Source organism: Macaca nemestrina, chromosome 4, assembly GCF_043159975.1.
Source record: "Macaca nemestrina isolate mMacNem1 chromosome 4, mMacNem.hap1, whole genome shotgun sequence".
In the NCBI taxonomy this organism is placed as follows: Eukaryota; Metazoa; Chordata; class Mammalia; order Primates; family Cercopithecidae; genus Macaca; species Macaca nemestrina.
This window is the reverse complement of record NC_092128.1, coordinates 138,371,294-138,389,636: the sequence shown is the minus strand read 5'-3', so window position 1 is coordinate 138,389,636 and position 18,343 is coordinate 138,371,294.

Sequence of the window (18,343 nt, the reverse complement as noted above, 5' to 3'; positions counted from 1 at the left end):
CAGATGAAATCTGGAAAGAAGCTTTCTGAGAAACTGCTTAGTATTCTGTGAATTCATCTCACAGAGTTACATCTGTATTTCGTGGATCTCTTTGCTAGCCTTATTTCTGTGGAATCTGAGAACAGATATTTCGGATCCCTTTGAAGACTATAGGGCCAAAGGAAATATCCTCCGATAACAAAGAGAAAGAAGCTTTCTGAGAAACTTCTTTGTGTTCTGTGAAATCATCTCACAGAGTTACAGCTTTCCCCTCAAGAACCCTTTAACTGAGACAGTTCTTGTGTAATTGGCAAAGAGATATTTGGAAGCCCATAGAAGGCTATGGTGAAAAAGGAAATATCCTCAGATGAAATCTGGAAAGAAGCTTTCTGAGAAACTGCTTAGTGTTCTGTGAATTCATCTCACAGAGTTACATCTGTATTTCGTGGATCTCTTTGCTAGCCTTATTTCTGTGGAATCTGAGAACAGATATTTCGGATCCCTTTGAAGACTATAGGGCCAAAGGAAATATCCTGCGATAACAAAGAGAAAGAAGCTTTCTGAGAAACTTCTTTCTGTTCTCTGAAATCATGTCACAGAGTTACAGCTTTCCCCTCAAGAAGCCTTTCGCTAAGACAGTTCTTGTGGAATTGGCAAAGTGATATTTGTAAGCCCACAGAGGGCTATGGTGAAAAAGGAAATATCCTCAGATGATATCTGGAAAGAAGCTTTCTGAGAAACTGCTTAGTGTTCTGTGAATTCATCTCACAGAGTTACATCTGTATTTCGTGGATCTCTTTGCTAGCCTTATTTCTGTGTAATCTGAGAACAGATATTTCGGATCCCTTTGAAGACTATAGGGCCAAAGGAAATATCCTCGGATAACAAAGAGAAAGAAGCTTTCTGAGAAACTTCTTTGTGTTCTGTGAAATCATCTCACAGAGTTACAGCTTTCCCCTCAAGAACCCGTTAACTGAGACAGTTCTTGTGTAATTGGCAAAGAGATATTTGGAAGCCCATAGAGGCCTATGGTGAAAAAGGAAATATCCTCAGATGAAATCTGGAAAGAAGCTTTCTGAGAAACTGCTTAGTGTTCTGTGAATTCATCTCACAGAGTTACATATGTATTTCGTGGATCTCTTTGCTAGCCTTATTTCTGTGGAATCTGAGAAAAAATATTTCGGATCCCTATGAAGACTATAGGGCCAAAGGAAATATCCTCCGATAACAAAGAGAAAGAAGCTTTCTGAGAAACTTCTTTGTGTTCTGTGAAATCATCTCACAGAGTTACAGCTTTCCCCTCAAGAAGCCTTTCGCTAAGACAGTTCTTGTGGAATTGGCAAAGTGATATTTGGAAGCCCATAGAGGGCTATGGTGAAAAAGGAAATATCCTCAGATGAAATCTGGAAAGAAGCTTTCTGAGAAACTGCTTAGTGTTCTGTGAATTCATCTCACAGAGTTACATATGTATTTCGTGGATCTCTTTGCTAGCCTTATTTCTGTGGAATCTGAGAAAAGATATTTCGGATCTCTATGAAGAGTATTGGGCCAAAGGAAATATCCTGCGATAACAAAGAGAAAGAAGCTTTCTGAGAAACTTCTTTCTGTTCTCTGAAATCATGTCACAGAGTTACAGCTTTCCCCTCAAGAAGCCTTTCGCTAAGACAGTTCTTGTGGAATTGGCAAAGTGATATTTGTAAGCCCATAGAGGGCTATGGTGAAAAAGGAAATATCCTCAGATGAAATCTGGAAAGAAGCTTTCTGAGAAACTGCTTAGTGTTCTGTGAATTCATCTCACAGAGTTACATCTGTATTTCGTGGATCTCTTTGCTAGCCTTATTTCTGTGGAATCTGAGAACAGATATTTCGGATCCCTTTGAAGACTATAGGGCCAAAGGAAATATCCTGCGATAACAAAGAGAAAGATGCTTTCTGAGAAACTTCTTTGTGTTCTGTGAAATCATCTCACAGAATTACAGCTTTCCCCTCAAGAAGCCTTTCGCTAAGACAGTTCTTGTGAAATTGGCAAAGAGATATTTGGAAGCCCATAGAGGGCTATGGTGAAAAAGGAAATATCCTCAGATGAAATCTGGAAAGAAGCTTTCTGAGAAACTGCTTAGTATTCTGTGAATTCATCTCACAGAGTTACATCTGTATTTCGTGGATCTCTTTGCTAGCCTTATTTCTGTGGAATCTGAGAACAGATATTTCGGATCCCTTTGAAGACTATAGGGCCAAAGGAAATATCCTCCGATAACAAAGAGAAAGAAGCTTTCTGAGAAACTTCTTTCTGTTCTGTGAAATCATCTCACAGAGTTACAGCTTTCCCCTAAAGAAGCCTTTCGCTAAGACAGTTCTTGTGGAATTGGCAAAGTGATATTTGTAAGCCCATAGAGGGCTATGGTGAAAAAGAAAATATCCTCAGATGATATCTGGAAAGAAGCTTTCTGAGAAACTGCTTAGTGTTCTGTTAATTCATCTCACAGAGTTACATCTGTATTTCGTGGATCTCTTTGCTAGCCTTATTTCTGTGGAATCTGAGAACAGATATTTCGGATCCCTTTGAAGACTATAGGGCCAAAGGAAATATCCTGCGATAACAAAGAGAAAGAAGCTTTCTGAGAAACTTCTTTGTGTTCTGTGAAATCATCTCACAGAGTTACAGCTTTCCCCTCAAGAAGCCTTTCGCTAAGACAGTTCTTGTGGAATTGGCAAAGTGATATTTGGAAGCCCATAGAGGGCTACGGTGAAAAAGGAAATATCCTCTGATGAAATCTGGAAAGAAGCTTTCTGAGAAACTGCTTAGTGTTCTGTGAATTCATCTCACAGAGTTACATCTGTATTTCGTGGATCTCTTTGCTAGCCTTATTTCTGTGGAATCTGTGAACAGATACTTCGGATCCCTTTGAAGACTATAGGGCCAAAGGAAATATCCTACGATAACAAAGAGAAAGATGCTTTCTGAGAAACTTCTTTGTGTTCTGTGAAATCATCTCACAGAATTACAGCTTTCCCCTCAAGAAGCCTTTCGCTAAGACAGTTCTTGTGGAATTGGCAAAGTGATATTTGTAAGCCCATAGAGGGCTATGGTGAAAAAGGAAATATCCTCAGATGAAATCTGGAAAGAAGCTTTCTGAGAAACTGCTTAGTGTTCTGTGAATTCATCTCACAGAGTTACATCTGTATTTCGTGGATATCTTTGCTAGCCTTATTTCTGTGGAATCTGAGAACAGATATTTCGGATCCCTTTGAAGACTATAGGGCCAAAGGAAATATCCTGCGATAACAAAGAGAAAGAAGCTTTCTGAGAAACTTCTTTCTGTTCTGTGAAATCATCTCACAGAGTTACAGCTTTCCCCTCAAGAAGCCTTTCGCTAAGACAGTTCTTGTGGAATTGGCAAAGTGATATTTGGAAGCCCATAGAGGGCTATGGTGACAAAGGAAATATCCTCAGATGAAATCTGGAAAGAAGCTTTCTGAGAAACTGCTTAGTGTTCTGTGAATTCATCTCACAGAGTTACATCTGTATTTCGTGGATCTCTTTGCTAGCCTTATTTCTGTGGAATCTGAGAACAGATATTTCGGATCCCTTTGAAGACTATAGGGCCAAAGGAAATATCCTCCGATAACAAAGAGAAAGAAGCTTTCTGAGAAACTTCTTTGTGTTCTGTGAAATCATCTCACAGAGTTACAGCTTTCCCCTCAAGAACCCTTTAACTGAGACAGTTCTTGTGTAATTGGCAAAGAGATATTTGGAAGCCCATAGAGGGCTATGGTGAAAAAGGAAATATCCTCAGATGAAATCTGGAAAGAAGCTTTCTGAGAAACTGCTTAGTGTTCTGTGAATTCATCTCACAGAGTTACATCTGTATTTCGTGGATCTCTTTGCTAGCCTTATTTCTGTGGAATCTGAGAACAGATATTTCGGATCCCTTTGAAGACTATAGGGCCAAAGGAAATATCCTGCGATAACAAAGAGAAAGAAGCTTTCTGAGAAACTTCTTTGTGTTCTGTGAAATCATCTCACAGAATTACAGCTTTCCCCTCAAGAACCCTTTCGCTAAGACAGTTCTTGTGGAATTGGCAAACTGATATTTGGAAGCCCATAGAGGGCTATGGTGAAAAAGGAAATATCCTCAGATGAAATCTGGAAAGAAGCTTTCTGAGAAACTGCTTAGTGTTCTGTGAATTCATCTCACAGAGTTACATCTGTATTTCGTGGATATCTTTGCTAGCCTTATTTCTGTGGAATCTGAGAACAGATATTTCGGATCCCTTTGAAGACTATAGGGCCAAAGCAAATATCCTCCGATAACAAAGAGAAAGAAGCTTTCTGAGAAACTTCTTTCTGTTCTGTGAAATCATCTCACAGAGTTACAGCTTTCCCCTCAAGAACCCGTTAACTGAGACAGTTCTTGTGTAATTGGCAAAGAGATATTTGGAAGCCCATAGAGGGCTATGGTGAAAAAGGAAATATCCTCAGATGAAATCTGGAAAGAAGCTTTCTGAGAAACTGCTTAGTGTTCTGTGAATTCATCTCACAGATTTACATATGTATTTCGTGGATCTCTTTGCTAGCCTTATTTCTGTGGAATCTGAGAAAAAATATTTCGGATCCCTATGAAGACTATAGGGCCAAAGGAAATATCCTCCGATAACAAAGAGAAAGAAGCTTTCTGAGAAACTTCTTTGTGTTCTGTGAAATCATCTCACAGAGTTACAGCTTTCCCCTCAAGAAGCCTTTCGCTAAGACAGTTCTTGTGGAATTGGCAAAGTGATATTTGGAAGCCCATAGAGGGCTATGGTGAAAAAGGAAATATCCTCAGATGAAATCTGGAAAGAAGCTTTCTGAGAAACTGCTTAGTGTTCTGTGAATTCATCTCACAGAGTTACATATGTATTTCGTGGATCTCTTTGCTAGCCTTATTTCTGTGGAATCTGAGAAAAGATATTTCGGATCTCTATGAAGAGTATTGGGCCAAAGGAAATATCCTGCGATAACAAAGAGAAAGAAGCTTTCTGAGAAACTTCTTTCTGTTCTCTGAAATCATGTCACAGAGTTACAGCTTTCCCCTCAAGAAGCCTTTCGCTAAGACAGTTCTTGTGGAATTGGCAAAGTGATATTTGTAAGCCCATAGAGGGCTATGGTGAAAAAGGAAATATCCTCAGATGAAATCTGGAAAGAAGCTTTCTGAGAAACTGCTTAGTGTTCTGTGAATTCATCTCACAGAGTTACATCTGTATTTCGTGGATCTCTTTGCTAGCCTTATTTCTGTGGAATCTGAGAACAGATATTTCGGATCCCTTTGAAGACTATAGGGCCAAAGGAAATATCCTGCGATAACAAAGAGAAAGATGCTTTCTGAGAAACTTCTTTGTGTTCTGTGAAATCATCTCACAGAATTACAGCTTTCCCCTCAAGAAGCCTTTCGCTAAGACAGTTCTTGTGAAATTGGCAAAGAGATATTTGGAAGCCCATAGAGGGCTATTTTGAAAAAGGAAATATCCTCAGATGAAATCTGGAAAGAAGCTTTCTGAGAAACTGCTTAGTATTCTGTGAATTCATCTCACAGAGTTACATCTGTATTTCGTGGATCTCTTTGCTAGCCTTATTTCTGTGGAATCTGAGAACAGATATTTCGGATCCCTTTGAAGACTATAGGGCCAAAGGAAATATCCTCCGATAACAAAGAGAAAGAAGCTTTCTGAGAAACTTCTTTCTGTTCTGTGAAATCATCTCACAGAGTTACAGCTTTTCCCTCAAGAAGCCTTTCGCTAAGACAGTTCTTGTGGAATTGGCAAAGTGATATTTGTAAGCCCATAGAGGGCTATGGTGAAAAAGAAAATATCCTCAGATGATATCTGGAAAGAAGCTTTCTGAGAAACTGCTTAGTGTTCTGTTAATTCATCTCACAGAGTTACATCTGTATTTCGTGGATCTCTTTGCTAGCCTTATTTCTGTGGAATCTGAGAAGAGATATTTCGGATCCCTTTGAAGACTATAGGGCCAAAGGAAATATCCTGCGATAACAAAGAGAAAGAAGCTTTCTGAGAAACTTCTTTGTGTTCTGTGAAATCATCTCACAGAGTTACAGCTTTCCCCTCAAGAAGCCTTTCGCTAAGACAGTTCTTGTGGAATTGGCAAAGTGATATTTGGAAGCCCATAGAGGGCTACGGTGAAAAAGGAAATATCCTCAGATGAAATCTGGAAAGAAGCTTTCTGAGAAACTGCTTAGTGTTCTGTGAATTCACCTCACAGAGTTACATCTGTATTTCGTGGATCTCTTTGCTAGCCTTATTTCTGTGGAATCTGTGAACAGATACTTCGGATCCCTTTGAAGACTATAGGGCCAAAGGAAATATCCTACGACAACAAAGAGAAAGATGCTTTCTGAGAAACTTCTTTGTGTTCTGTGAAATCATCTCACAGAATTACAGCTTTCCCCTCAAGAAGCCTTTCGCTAACACAGTTCTTGTGGAATTGGCAAAGTGATATTTGTAAGCCCATAGAGGGCTATGGTGAAAAAGGAAATATCCTCAGATGAAATCTGGAAAGAAGCTTTCTGAGAAACTGCTTAGTGTTCTGTGAATTCATCTCACAGAGTTACATCTGTATTTCGTGGATATCTTTGCTAGCCTTATTTCTGTGGAATCTGAGAACAGATATTTCGGATCCCTTTGAAGACTACAGGGCCAAAGGAAATATCCTGCGATAACAAAGAGAAAGAAGCTTTCTGAGAAACTTCTTTCTGTTCTGTGAAATCATCTCACAGAGTTACAGCTTTCCCCTCAAGAAGCCTTTCGCTAAGACAGTTCTTGTGGAATTGGCAAAGTGATATTTGGAAGCCCATAGAGGGCTATGGTGAAAAAGGAAATATCCTCAGATGAAATCTGGAAAGAAGCTTTCTGAGAAACTGCTTAGTGTTCTGTGAATTCATCTCACAGAGTTACATCTGTATTTCGTGGATCTCTTTGCTAGCCTTATTTCTGTGGAATCTGAGAACAGATATTTCGGATCCCTTTGAAGACTATAGGGCCAAAGGAAATATCCTCCGATAACAAAGAGAAAGAAGCTTTCTGAGAAACTTCTTTGTGTTCTGTGAAATCATCTCACAGAGTTACAGCTTTCCCCTCAAGAACCCTTTAACTGAGACAGTTCTTGTGTAATTGGCAAAGAGATATTTGGAAGCCCATAGAGGGCTATGGTGAAAAAGGAAATATCCTCAGATGAAATCTGGAAAGAAGCTTTCTGAGAAACTGCTTAGTGTTCTGTGAATTCATCTCACAGAGTTACATCTGTATTTCGTGGATCTCTTTGCTAGCCTTATTTCTGTGGAATCTGAGAACAGATATTTCGGATCCCTTTGAAGACTATAGGGCCAAAGGAAATATCCTGCGATAACAAAGAGAAAGAAGCTTTCTGAGAAACTTCTTTGTGTTCTGTGAAATCATCTCACAGAATTACAGCTTTCCCCTCAAGAAGCCTTTCGCTAAGACAGTTCTTGTGGAATTGGCAAAGTGATATTTGTAAGCCCATAGAGGGCTATGGTGAAAAAGGAAATATCCTCAGATGAAATCTGGAAAGAAGCTTTCTGAGAAACTGCTTAGTGTTCTGTGAATTCATCTCACAGAGTTACATCTGTATTTCGTGGATATCTTTGCTAGCCTTATTTCTGTGGAATCTGAGAACAGATATTTCGGATCCCTTTGAAGACTAAAGGGCCAAAGCAAATATCCTCCGATAACAAAGAGAAAGAAGCTTTCTGAGAAACTTCTTTGTGTTCTGTGAAATCATCTCACAGAGTTACAGCTTTCCCCTCAAGAACCCTTTAACTGAGACAGTTCTTGTGAAATTGGCAAAGAGATATTTGGAAGCCCATAGAGGGCTATGGTGAAAAAGGAAATATCCTCAGATGAAATCTGGAAAGAAGCTTTCTGAGAAACTGCTTAGTGTTCTGTGAATTCATCTCACAGAGTTACATATGTATTTCGTGGATCTCTTTGCTAGCCTTATTTCTGTGGAATCTGAGAAAAGATATTTCGGATCCCTATGAAGACTATTGGGCCAAAGGAAATATCCTGCGATAACAAAGAGAAAGAAGCTTTCTGAGAAACTTCTTTCTGTTCTCTGAAATCATGTCACAGAGTTACAGCTTTCCCCTCAAGAAGCCTTTCGCTAAGACAGTTCTTGTGGAATTGGCAAAGTGATATTTGTAAGCCCATAGAGGGCTATGGTGAAAAAGGAAATATCCTCAGATGAAATCTGGAAAGAAGCTTTCTGAGAAACTGCTTAGTGTTCTGTGAATTCATCTCACAGAGTTATATCTGTATTTCGTGGATCTCTTTGCTAGCCTTATTTCTGTGGAATCTGAGAACAGATATTTCGGATCCCTTTGAAGACTATAGGGCCAAAGGAAATATCCTGCGATAACAAAGAGAAAGATGCTTTCTGAGAAACTTCTTTGTGTTCTGTGAAATCATCTCACAGAATTACAGCTTTCCCCTCAAGAAGCCTTTCGCTAAGACAGTTCTTGTGAAATTGGCAAAGAGATATTTGGAAGCCCATAGAGGGCTATGGTGAAAAAGGAAATATCCTCAGATGAAATCTGGAAAGAAGCTTTCTGAGAAACTGCTTAGTGTTCTGTGAATTCATCTCACAGAGTTACATCTGTATTTCGTGGATATCTTTGCTAGCCTTATTTCTGTGGAATCTGAGAACAGATATTTCGGATCCCTTTGAAGACTATAGGGCCAAAGGAAATATCCTGCGATAACAAAGAGAAAGAAGCTTTCTGAGAAACTTCTTTCTGTTCTGTGAAATCATCTCACAGAGTTACAGCTTTCCCCTCAAGAAGCCTTTCGCTAAGACAGTTCTTGTGGAATTGGCAAAGTGATATTTGGAAGCCCATAGAGGGCTATGGTGAAAAAGGAAATATCCTCAGATGAAATCTGGAAAGAAGCTTTCTGAGAAACTGCTTAGTGTTCTGTGAATTCATCTCACAGAGTTACATCTGTATTTCGTGGATCTCTTTGCTAGCCTTATTTCTGTGGAATCTGAGAACAGATATTTCAGATCCCTTTGAAGACTATAGGGCCAAAGGAAATATCCTCCGATAACAAAGAGAAAGAAGCTTTCTGAGAAACTTCTTTGTGTTCTGTGAAATCATCTCACAGAGTTACAGCTTTCCCCTCAAGAACCCTTTAACTGAGACAGTTCTTGTGTAATTGGCAAAGAGATATTTGGAAGCCCATAGAGGGCTATGGTGAAAAAGGAAATATCCTCAGATGAAATCTGGAAAGAAGCTTTCTGAGAAACTGCTTAGTGTTCTGTGAATTCATCTCACAGAGTTACATATGTATTTCGTGGATCTCTTTGCTAGCCTTATTTCTGTGGAATCTGAGAAAAGATATTTCGGATCCCTATGAAGACTATTGGGCCAAAGGAAATATCCTGCGATAACAAAGAGAAAGAAGCTTTCTGAGAAACTTCTTTCTGTTCTCTGAAATCATGTCACAGAGTTACAGCTTTCCCCTCAAGAAGCCTTTCGCTAAGACAGTTCTTGTGGAATTGGCAAAGTGATATTTGTAAGCCCATAGAGGGCTATGGTGAAAAAGGAAATATCCTCAGATGAAATCTGGAAAGAAGCTTTCTGAGAAACTGCTTAGTGTTCTGTGAATTCATCTCACAGAGTTATATCTGTATTTCGTGGATCTCTTTGCTAGCCTTATTTCTGTGGAATCTGAGAACAGATATTTCGGATCCCTTTGAAGACTATAGGACCAAAGGAAATATCCTGCGATAACAAAGAGAAAGATGCTTTCTGAGAAACTTCGTTGTGTTCTGTGAAATCATCTCACAGAATTACAGCTTTCCCCTCAAGAAGCCTTTCGCTAAGACAGTTCTTGTGAAATTGGCAAAGAGATATTTGGAAGCCCATAGAGGGCTATGGTGAAAAAGGAAATATCCTCAGATGAAATCTGGAAAGAAGTTTTCTGAGAAACTGCTTAGTAATCTGTGAATTCATCTCACAGAGTTACATCTGTATTTCGTGGATCTCTTTGCTAGCCTTATTTCTGTGGAATCTGAGAACAGATATTTCGGATCCCTTTGAAGACTATAGGGCCAAAGGAAATATCCTCCGATAACAAAGAGAAAGAAGCTTTCTGAGAAACTTCTTTGTGTTCTGTGAAATCATCTCACAGAGTTACAGCTTTCCCCTCAAGAAGCCTTTCGCTAAGACAGTTCTTGTGGAATTGGCAAAGTGATATTTGTAAGCCCATAGAGGGCTATGGTGAAAAAGGAAATATCCTCAGATGAAATCTGGAAAGAAGCTTTCTGAGAAACTGCTTAGTGTTCTGTGAATTCATCTCACAGAGTTACATCTGTATTTCGTGGATCTCTTTGCTAGCCTTATTTCTGTGGAATCTGAGAACAGATATTTCGGATCCCTTTGAAGACTATAGGGCCAAAGGAAATATCCTGCGATAACAAAGAGAAAGAAGCTTTCTGAGAAACTTCTTTCTGTTCTCTGAAATCATGTCACAGAGTTACAGCTTTCCCCTCAAGAAGCCTTTCGCTAAGACAGTTCTTGTGAAATTGGCAAAGAGATATTTGGAAGCCCATAGAGGGCTATGGTGAAAAAGGAAATATCCTCAGATGAAATCTGGAAAGAAGCTTTCTGAGAAACTGCTTAGTGTTCTGTGAATTCATCTCACAGAGTTACATCTGTATTTCGTGGATATCTTTGCTAGCCTTATTTCTGTGGAATCTGAGAACAGATATTTCGGATCCCTTTGAAGACTATAGGGCCAAAGGAAATATCCTGCGATAACAAAGAGAAAGAAGCTTTCTGAGAAACTTCTTTCTGTTCTGTGAAATCATCTCACAGAGTTACAGCTTTCCCCTCAAGAAGCCTTTCGCTAAGACAGTTCTTGTGGAATTGGCAAAGTGATATTTGGAAGCCCATAGAGGGCTATGGTGAAAAAGGAAATATCCTCAGATGAAATCTGGAAAGAAGCTTTCTGAGAAACTGCTTAGTGTTCTGTGAATTCATCTCACAGAGTTACATCTGTATTTCGTGGATCTCTTTGCTAGCCTTATTTCTGTGGAATCTGAGAACAGATATTTCAGATCCCTTTGAAGACTATAGGGCCAAAGGAAATATCCTCCGATAACAAAGAGAAAGAAGCTTTCTGAGAAACTTCTTTGTGTTCTGTGAAATCATCTCACAGAGTTACAGCTTTCCCCTCAAGAACCCTTTAACTGAGACAGTTCTTGTGTAATTGGCAAAGAGATATTTGGAAGCCCATAGAGGGCTATGGTGAAAAAGGAAATATCCTCAGATGAAATCTGGAAAGAAGCTTTCTGAGAAACTGCTTAGTGTTCTGTGAATTCATCTCACAGAGTTACATATGTATTTCGTGGATCTCTTTGCTAGCCTTATTTCTGTGGAATCTGAGAAAAGATATTTCGGATCCCTATGAAGACTATTGGGCCAAAGGAAATATCCTGCGATAACAAAGAGAAAGAAGCTTTCTGAGAAACTTCTTTCTGTTCTCTGAAATCATGTCACAGAGTTACAGCTTTCCCCTCAAGAAGCCTTTCGCTAAGACAGTTCTTGTGGAATTGGCAAAGTGATATTTGTAAGCCCATAGAGGGCTATGGTGAAAAAGGAAATATCCTCAGATGAAATCTGGAAAGAAGCTTTCTGAGAAACTGCTTAGTGTTCTGTGAATTCATCTCACAGAGTTATATCTGTATTTCGTGGATCTCTTTGCTAGCCTTATTTCTGTGGAATCTGAGAACAGATATTTCGGATCCCTTTGAAGACTATAGGACCAAAGGAAATATCCTGCGATAACAAAGAGAAAGATGCTTTCTGAGAAACTTCGTTGTGTTCTGTGAAATCATCTCACAGAATTACAGCTTTCCCCTCAAGAAGCCTTTCGCTAAGACAGTTCTTGTGAAATTGGCAAAGAGATATTTGGAAGCCCATAGAGGGCTATGGTGAAAAAGGAAATATCCTCAGATGAAATCTGGAAAGAAGTTTTCTGAGAAACTGCTTAGTAATCTGTGAATTCATCTCACAGAGTTACATCTGTATTTCGTGGATCTCTTTGCTAGCCTTATTTCTGTGGAATCTGAGAACAGATATTTCGGATCCCTTTGAAGACTATAGGGCCAAAGGAAATATCCTCCGATAACAAAGAGAAAGAAGCTTTCTGAGAAACTTCTTTGTGTTCTGTGAAATCATCTCACAGAGTTACAGCTTTCCCCTCAAGAAGCCTTTCGCTAAGACAGTTCTTGTGGAATTGGCAAAGTGATATTTGTAAGCCCATAGAGGGCTATGGTGAAAAAGGAAATATCCTCAGATGAAATCTGGAAAGAAGCTTTCTGAGAAACTGCTTAGTGTTCTGTGAATTCATCTCACAGAGTTACATCTGTATTTCGTGGATCTCTTTGCTAGCCTTATTTCTGTGGAATCTGAGAACAGATATTTCGGATCCCTTTGAAGACTATAGGGCCAAAGGAAATATCCTGCGATAACAAAGAGAAAGAAGCTTTCTGAGAAACTTCTTTCTGTTCTCTGAAATCATGTCACAGAGTTACAGCTTTCCCCTCAAGAAGCCTTTCGCTAAGACAGTTCTTGTGGAATTGGCAAAATGATATTTGTAAGCCCATAGAGGGCTAGGGTGAAAAAGGAAATATCCTCAGATGATATCTGGAAAGAAGCTTTCTGAGAAACTGCTTAGTGTTCTGTTAATTCATCTCACAGAGTTACATCTGTATTTCGTGGATCTCTTTGTTAGCCTTATTTCTGTGTAATCTGAGAACAGATATTTCGGATCCCTTTGAAGACTATAGGGCCAAAGGAAATATCCTCCAATAACAAAGAGAAAGAAGCTTTCTGAGAAACTTCTTTGTGTTCTGTGAAATCATGTCACAGAGTTACAGCTTTCCCCTCAAGAAGCCTTTCGCTAAGACAGTTCTTGTGGAATTGGCAAAGTGATATTTGTAAGCCCACAGAGGGCTATGGTGAAAAAGGAAATATCCTCAGATGATATCTGGAAAGAAGCTTTCTGAGAAACTGCTTAGTGTTCTGTTAATTCATCTCACAGAGTTACATCTGTATTTCGTGGATCTCTTTGCTAGCCTTATTTCTGTGTAATCTGAGAACAGATATTTCGGATCCCTTTGAAGACTATAGGGCCAAAGGAAATATCCTCGGATAACAAAGAGAAAGAAGCTTTCTGAGAAACTTCTTTGTGTTCTGTGAAATCATCTCACAGAGTTACAGCTTTCCCCTCAAGAACCCGTTATCTGAGACAGTTCTTGTGTAATTGGCAAAGAGATATTTGGAAGCCCATAGAGGGCTATGGTGAAAAAGGAAATATCCTCAGATGAAATCTGGAAAGAAGCTTTCTGAGAAACTGCTTAGTGTTCTGTGAATTCATCTCACAGAGTTACTTATGTATTTCGTGGATCTCTTTGCTAGCCTTATTTCTGTGGAATCTGAGAAAAAATATTTCGGATCCCTATGAAGACTATAGGGCCAAAGGAAATATCCTCCGATAACAAAGAGAAAGAAGCTTTCTGAGAAACTTCTTTGTGTTCTGTGAAATCATCTCACAGAGTTACAGCTTTCCCCTCAAGAAGCCTTTCGCTAAGACAGTTCTTGTGGAATTGGCAAAGTGATATTTGGAAGCCCATAGAGGGCTATGGTGAAAAAGGAAATATCCTCAGATGAAATCTGGAAAGAAGCTTTCTGAGAAACTACTTAGTGTTCTGTGAATTCATCTCACAGAGTTACATCTGTATTTCGTGGATCTCTTTGCTAGCCTTATTTCTGTGGAATCTGAGAACAGATATTTCGGATCCCTTTGAAGACTATAGGGCCAAAGGAAATATCCTCCGATAACAAAGAGAAAGAAGCTTTCTGAGAAACTTCTTTCTGTTCTGTGAAATCATCTCACAGAGTTACAGCTTTCCCCTCAAGAAGCCTTTAACTAAGACAGTTCTTGTGAAATAGGCAAAGAGATATATGGAAGCCCATAGAGGGGTATGGTGAAAAAGGAAATATCCTCAGATGAAATCTGGAAAGAAGCTTTCTGAGAAACTGCTTAGTGTTCTGTGAATTCATCTCACAGAGTTACATCTGTATTTCGTGGATCTCTTTGCTAGCCTTATTTCTGTGGACTCTGAGAAAAGATATTTCGGATCCCTATGAAGACTATAGGGCCAAAGGAAATATCCTCCGATAACAAAGAGAAAGAAGCTTTCTGAGAAACTTCTTTGTGTTCTGTGAAATCATCTCACAGAGTTACAGCTTTCCCCTCAAGAAGCCTTTCGCTAAGACAGTTCTTGTGGAATTGACAAAGTGATATTTGGAAGCCCATAGAGGGCTATGGTGAAAAAGGAAATATCCTCAGATGAAATCTGGAAAGAAGCTTTCTGAGAAACTGCTTAGTGTTCTGTTAATTCATCTCACAGAGTTACATCTGTATTTCGTGGATCTCTGTGCTAGCCTTATTTCTGTGGAATCTGAGAACAGATATTTCGGATCCCTTTGAAGACTATAGGGCCAAAGGAAATATCCTCCAATAACAAAGAGAAAGAAGCTTTCTGAGAAACTTCTTTGTGTTCTGTGAAATCATCTCACAGAGTTACCGCTTTCCCCTCAAGAAGCCTTTCGCTAGGACAGTTCTTGTGGAATTGGCAAAGAGATATTTGGAAGCCCATAGAGGGCTATGGTGACAAAGGAAATATCCTCAGATGAAATCTGGAAAGAAGCTTTCTGAGAAACTGCTTAGTGTTCTGTGAATTCATCTCACAGAGTTACATCTGTATTTCGTGGATCTCTTTGCTAGTCTTATTTCTGTGGAATCTGAGAACAGATATTTCGGATCCCTTTGAAGACTATAGGGCCAAAGGAAATATCCTGCGATAACAAAGAGAAAGAAGCTTTCTGAGAAACTTCTTTGTGTTCTGTGAAATCATCTCACAGAATTACAGCTTTCCCCTCAAGAAGCCTTTCGCTAAGACAGTTCTTGTGGAATTGGCAAAGTGACATTTGGAAGCCCATAGAGGGCTATGGTGAAAAAGGAAATATCCTCAGATGAAATCTGGAAAGAAGCTTTCTGAGAAACTGCTTAGTATTCTGTGAATTCATCTCACAGAGTTACATCTGTATTTCGTGGATCTCTTTGCTAGCCTTATTTCTGTGGAATCTGAGAACAGATATTTCGGATCCCTTTGAAGACTATAGGGCCAAAGGAAATATCCTCCGATAACAAAGAGAAAGAAGCTTTCTGAGAAACTTCTTTGTGTTCTGTGAAATCATCTCACAGAGTTACAGCTTTCCCCTCAAGAACCCTTTAACTGAGACAGTTTTTGTGTAATTGGAAAAGAGATATTTGGAAGCCCATAGAAGGCTATGGTGAAAAAGGAAATATCCTCAGATGAAATCTGGAAAGAAGCTTTCTGAGAAACTGCTTTGTATTCTGTGAATTCATTTCACAGAGTTACATATGTATTTCGTGGATCTCTTTGCTAGCCTTATTTGTGTGGAATCTGAGAAAAGATATTTCGGATCCCTATGAAGACTATAGGGCCAAAGGAAATATCCTCCGATAACAAAGAGAAAGAAGCTTTCTGAGAAACTTCTTTGTGTTCTGTGAAATCATCTCACAGAGTTACAGCTTTCCCCTCAAGAAGCCTTTCGCTAAGACAGTTCTTGTGGAATTGGCAAAGTGATATTTGGAAGCCCATAGAGGGCTATGGTGAAAAAGGAAATATCCTCAGATGAAATCTGGAAAGAAGCTTTCTGAGAAACTGCTTAGTGTTCTGTGAATTCATCTCACAGAGTTACATCTGTATTTCGTGGATCTCTTTGCTAGCCTTATTTCTGTGGAATCTGAGAACAGATATTTCGGATCCCTTTGAAGACTATAGGGCCAAAGGAAATATCCTCCGATAAAAAAGAGAAAGAAGCTTTCTGAGAAACTTCTTTGTGTTCTGTGAAATCATCTCACAGAGTTACAGCTTTCTCCTCAAGGACCCTTTAACTGAGACAGTTCTTGTGTAATTGGCAAAGAGATATTTGGAAGCCCATAGAGGGCTATGGTGAAAAAGGAAATATCCTCAGATGAAATCTGGAAAGAAGCTTTCTGAGAAATTGCTTAGTGTTCTGTGAATTCATCTCACAGAGTTATATCTGTATTTCGTGGATCTCTTTGCTAGCCTTATTTCTGTGGAATCTGAGAACAGATATTTCGGATCCCTTTGAAGACTATAGGGCCAAAGGAAATATCCTGCGATAACAAAGAGAAAGATGCTTTCTGAGAAACTTCTTTGTGTTCTGTGAAATCATCTCACAGAATTACAGCTTTCCCCTCTAGAAGCCTTTCGCTAAGACAGTTCTTGTGAAATTGGCAAAGAGATATTTGGAAGCCCATAGAGGGCTATGGTGAAAAAGGAAATATCCTCAGATGAAATCTGGAAAGAAGCTTTCTGAGAAACTGCTTAGTAATCTGTGAATTCATCTCACAGAGTTACATCTGTATTTCGTGGATCTCTTTGCTAGCCTTATTTCTGTGGAATCTGAGAACAGATATTTCGGATCCCTTTGAAGACTATAGGGCCAAAGGAAATATCCTCCGATAACAAAGAGAAAGAAGCTTTCTGAGAAACTTCTTTCTGTTCTGTGAAATCATCTCACAGAGTTACAGCTTTCCCCTCAAGAAGCCTTTCGCTAAGACAGTTCTTGTGGAATTGGCAAAGTGATATTTGTAAGCCCATAGAGGGCTATGGTGAAAAAGGAAATATCCTCAGATGAAATCTGGAAAGAAGCTTTCTGAGAAACTGCTTAGTGTTCTGTGAATTAATCTCACAGAGTTACATCTGTATTTCGTGGATATCTTTGCTAGCCTTATTTCTGTGGAATCTGAGAACAGATATTTCGGATCCCTTTGAAGACTATAGGGCCAAAGGAAATATCCTGCGATAACAAAGAGAAAGAAGCTTGCTGAGAAACTTCTTTCTGTTCTCTGAAATCATGTCACAGAGTTACAGCTTTCCCCTCAAGAAGCCTTTCGCTAAGACAGTTCTTGTGGAATTGGCAAAGTGATATTTGTAAGCCCATAGAGGGCTAGGGTGAAAAAGGAAATATCCACAGATGATATCTGGAAAGAAGCTTTCTGAGAAACTGCTTAGTGTTCTGTTAATTCATCTCACAGAGTTACATCTGTATTTCGTGGATCTCTTTGCTAGCCTTATTTCTGTGTAATCTGAGAACAGATATTTCGGATCCCTTTGAAGACTATAGGGCCAAAGGAAATATCCTCCGATAACAAAGAGAAAGAAGCTTTCTGAGAAACTTCTTTGTGTTCTGTGAAATCATCTCACAGAGTTACCGCTTTCCCCTCAAGAAGCCTTTCGCTAGGACAGTTCTTGTGGAATTGGCAAAGAGATATTAGGAAGCCCATAGAGGGCTATGGTGACAAAGGAAATATCCTCAGATGAAATCTGGAAAGAAGCTTTCTGAGAAACTGCTTAGTGTTCTGTGAATTCATCTCACAGAGTTACATCTGTATTTCGTGGATATCTTTGCTAGCCTTATTTCTGTGGAATCTGAGAACAGATATTTCGGATCCCTTTGAAGACTATAGGGCCAAAGGAAATATCCTGCGATAACAAAGAGAAAGAAGCTTTCTGAGAAACTTCTTTGTGTTCTGTGAAATCATCTCACAGAATTACAGCTTTCCCCTCAAGAAGCCTTTCGCTAAGACAGTTCTTGTGGAATTGGCAAAGTGATATTTGGAAGCCCATAGAGGGCTATGGTGAAAAAGGAAATAGCCTCAGATGAAATCTGGAAAGAAGCTTTCTGAGAAACTGCTTAGTGTTCTGTGAATTCATCTCACAGAGTTGCATCTGTATTTCATGGATCTCTTTGCTAGCCTTATTTCTGTGGAATCTGAGAACAGATATTTCGGATCCCTTTGAAGACTATAGGGCCAAAGGAAATATCCTGCGATAACAAAGAGAAAGAAGCTTTCTGAGAAACTTCTTTCTGTTCTCTGAAATCATGTCACAGAGTTACAGCTTTCCCCTCAAGAAGCCTTTCGCTAAGACAGTTCTTGTGGAATTGGCAAAGTGATATTTGTAAGCCCACAGAGGGCTATGGTGAAAAAGGAAATATCCTCAGATGAAATCTGGAAAGAAGCTTTCTGAGAAACTGCTTAGTGTTCTGTTAATTCATCTCACAGAGTTACATCTGTATTTCGTGGATCTCTTTGCTAGCCTTATTTCTGTGTAATCTGAGAACAGATATTTCGGATCCCTTTGAAGACTATAGGGCCAAAGGAA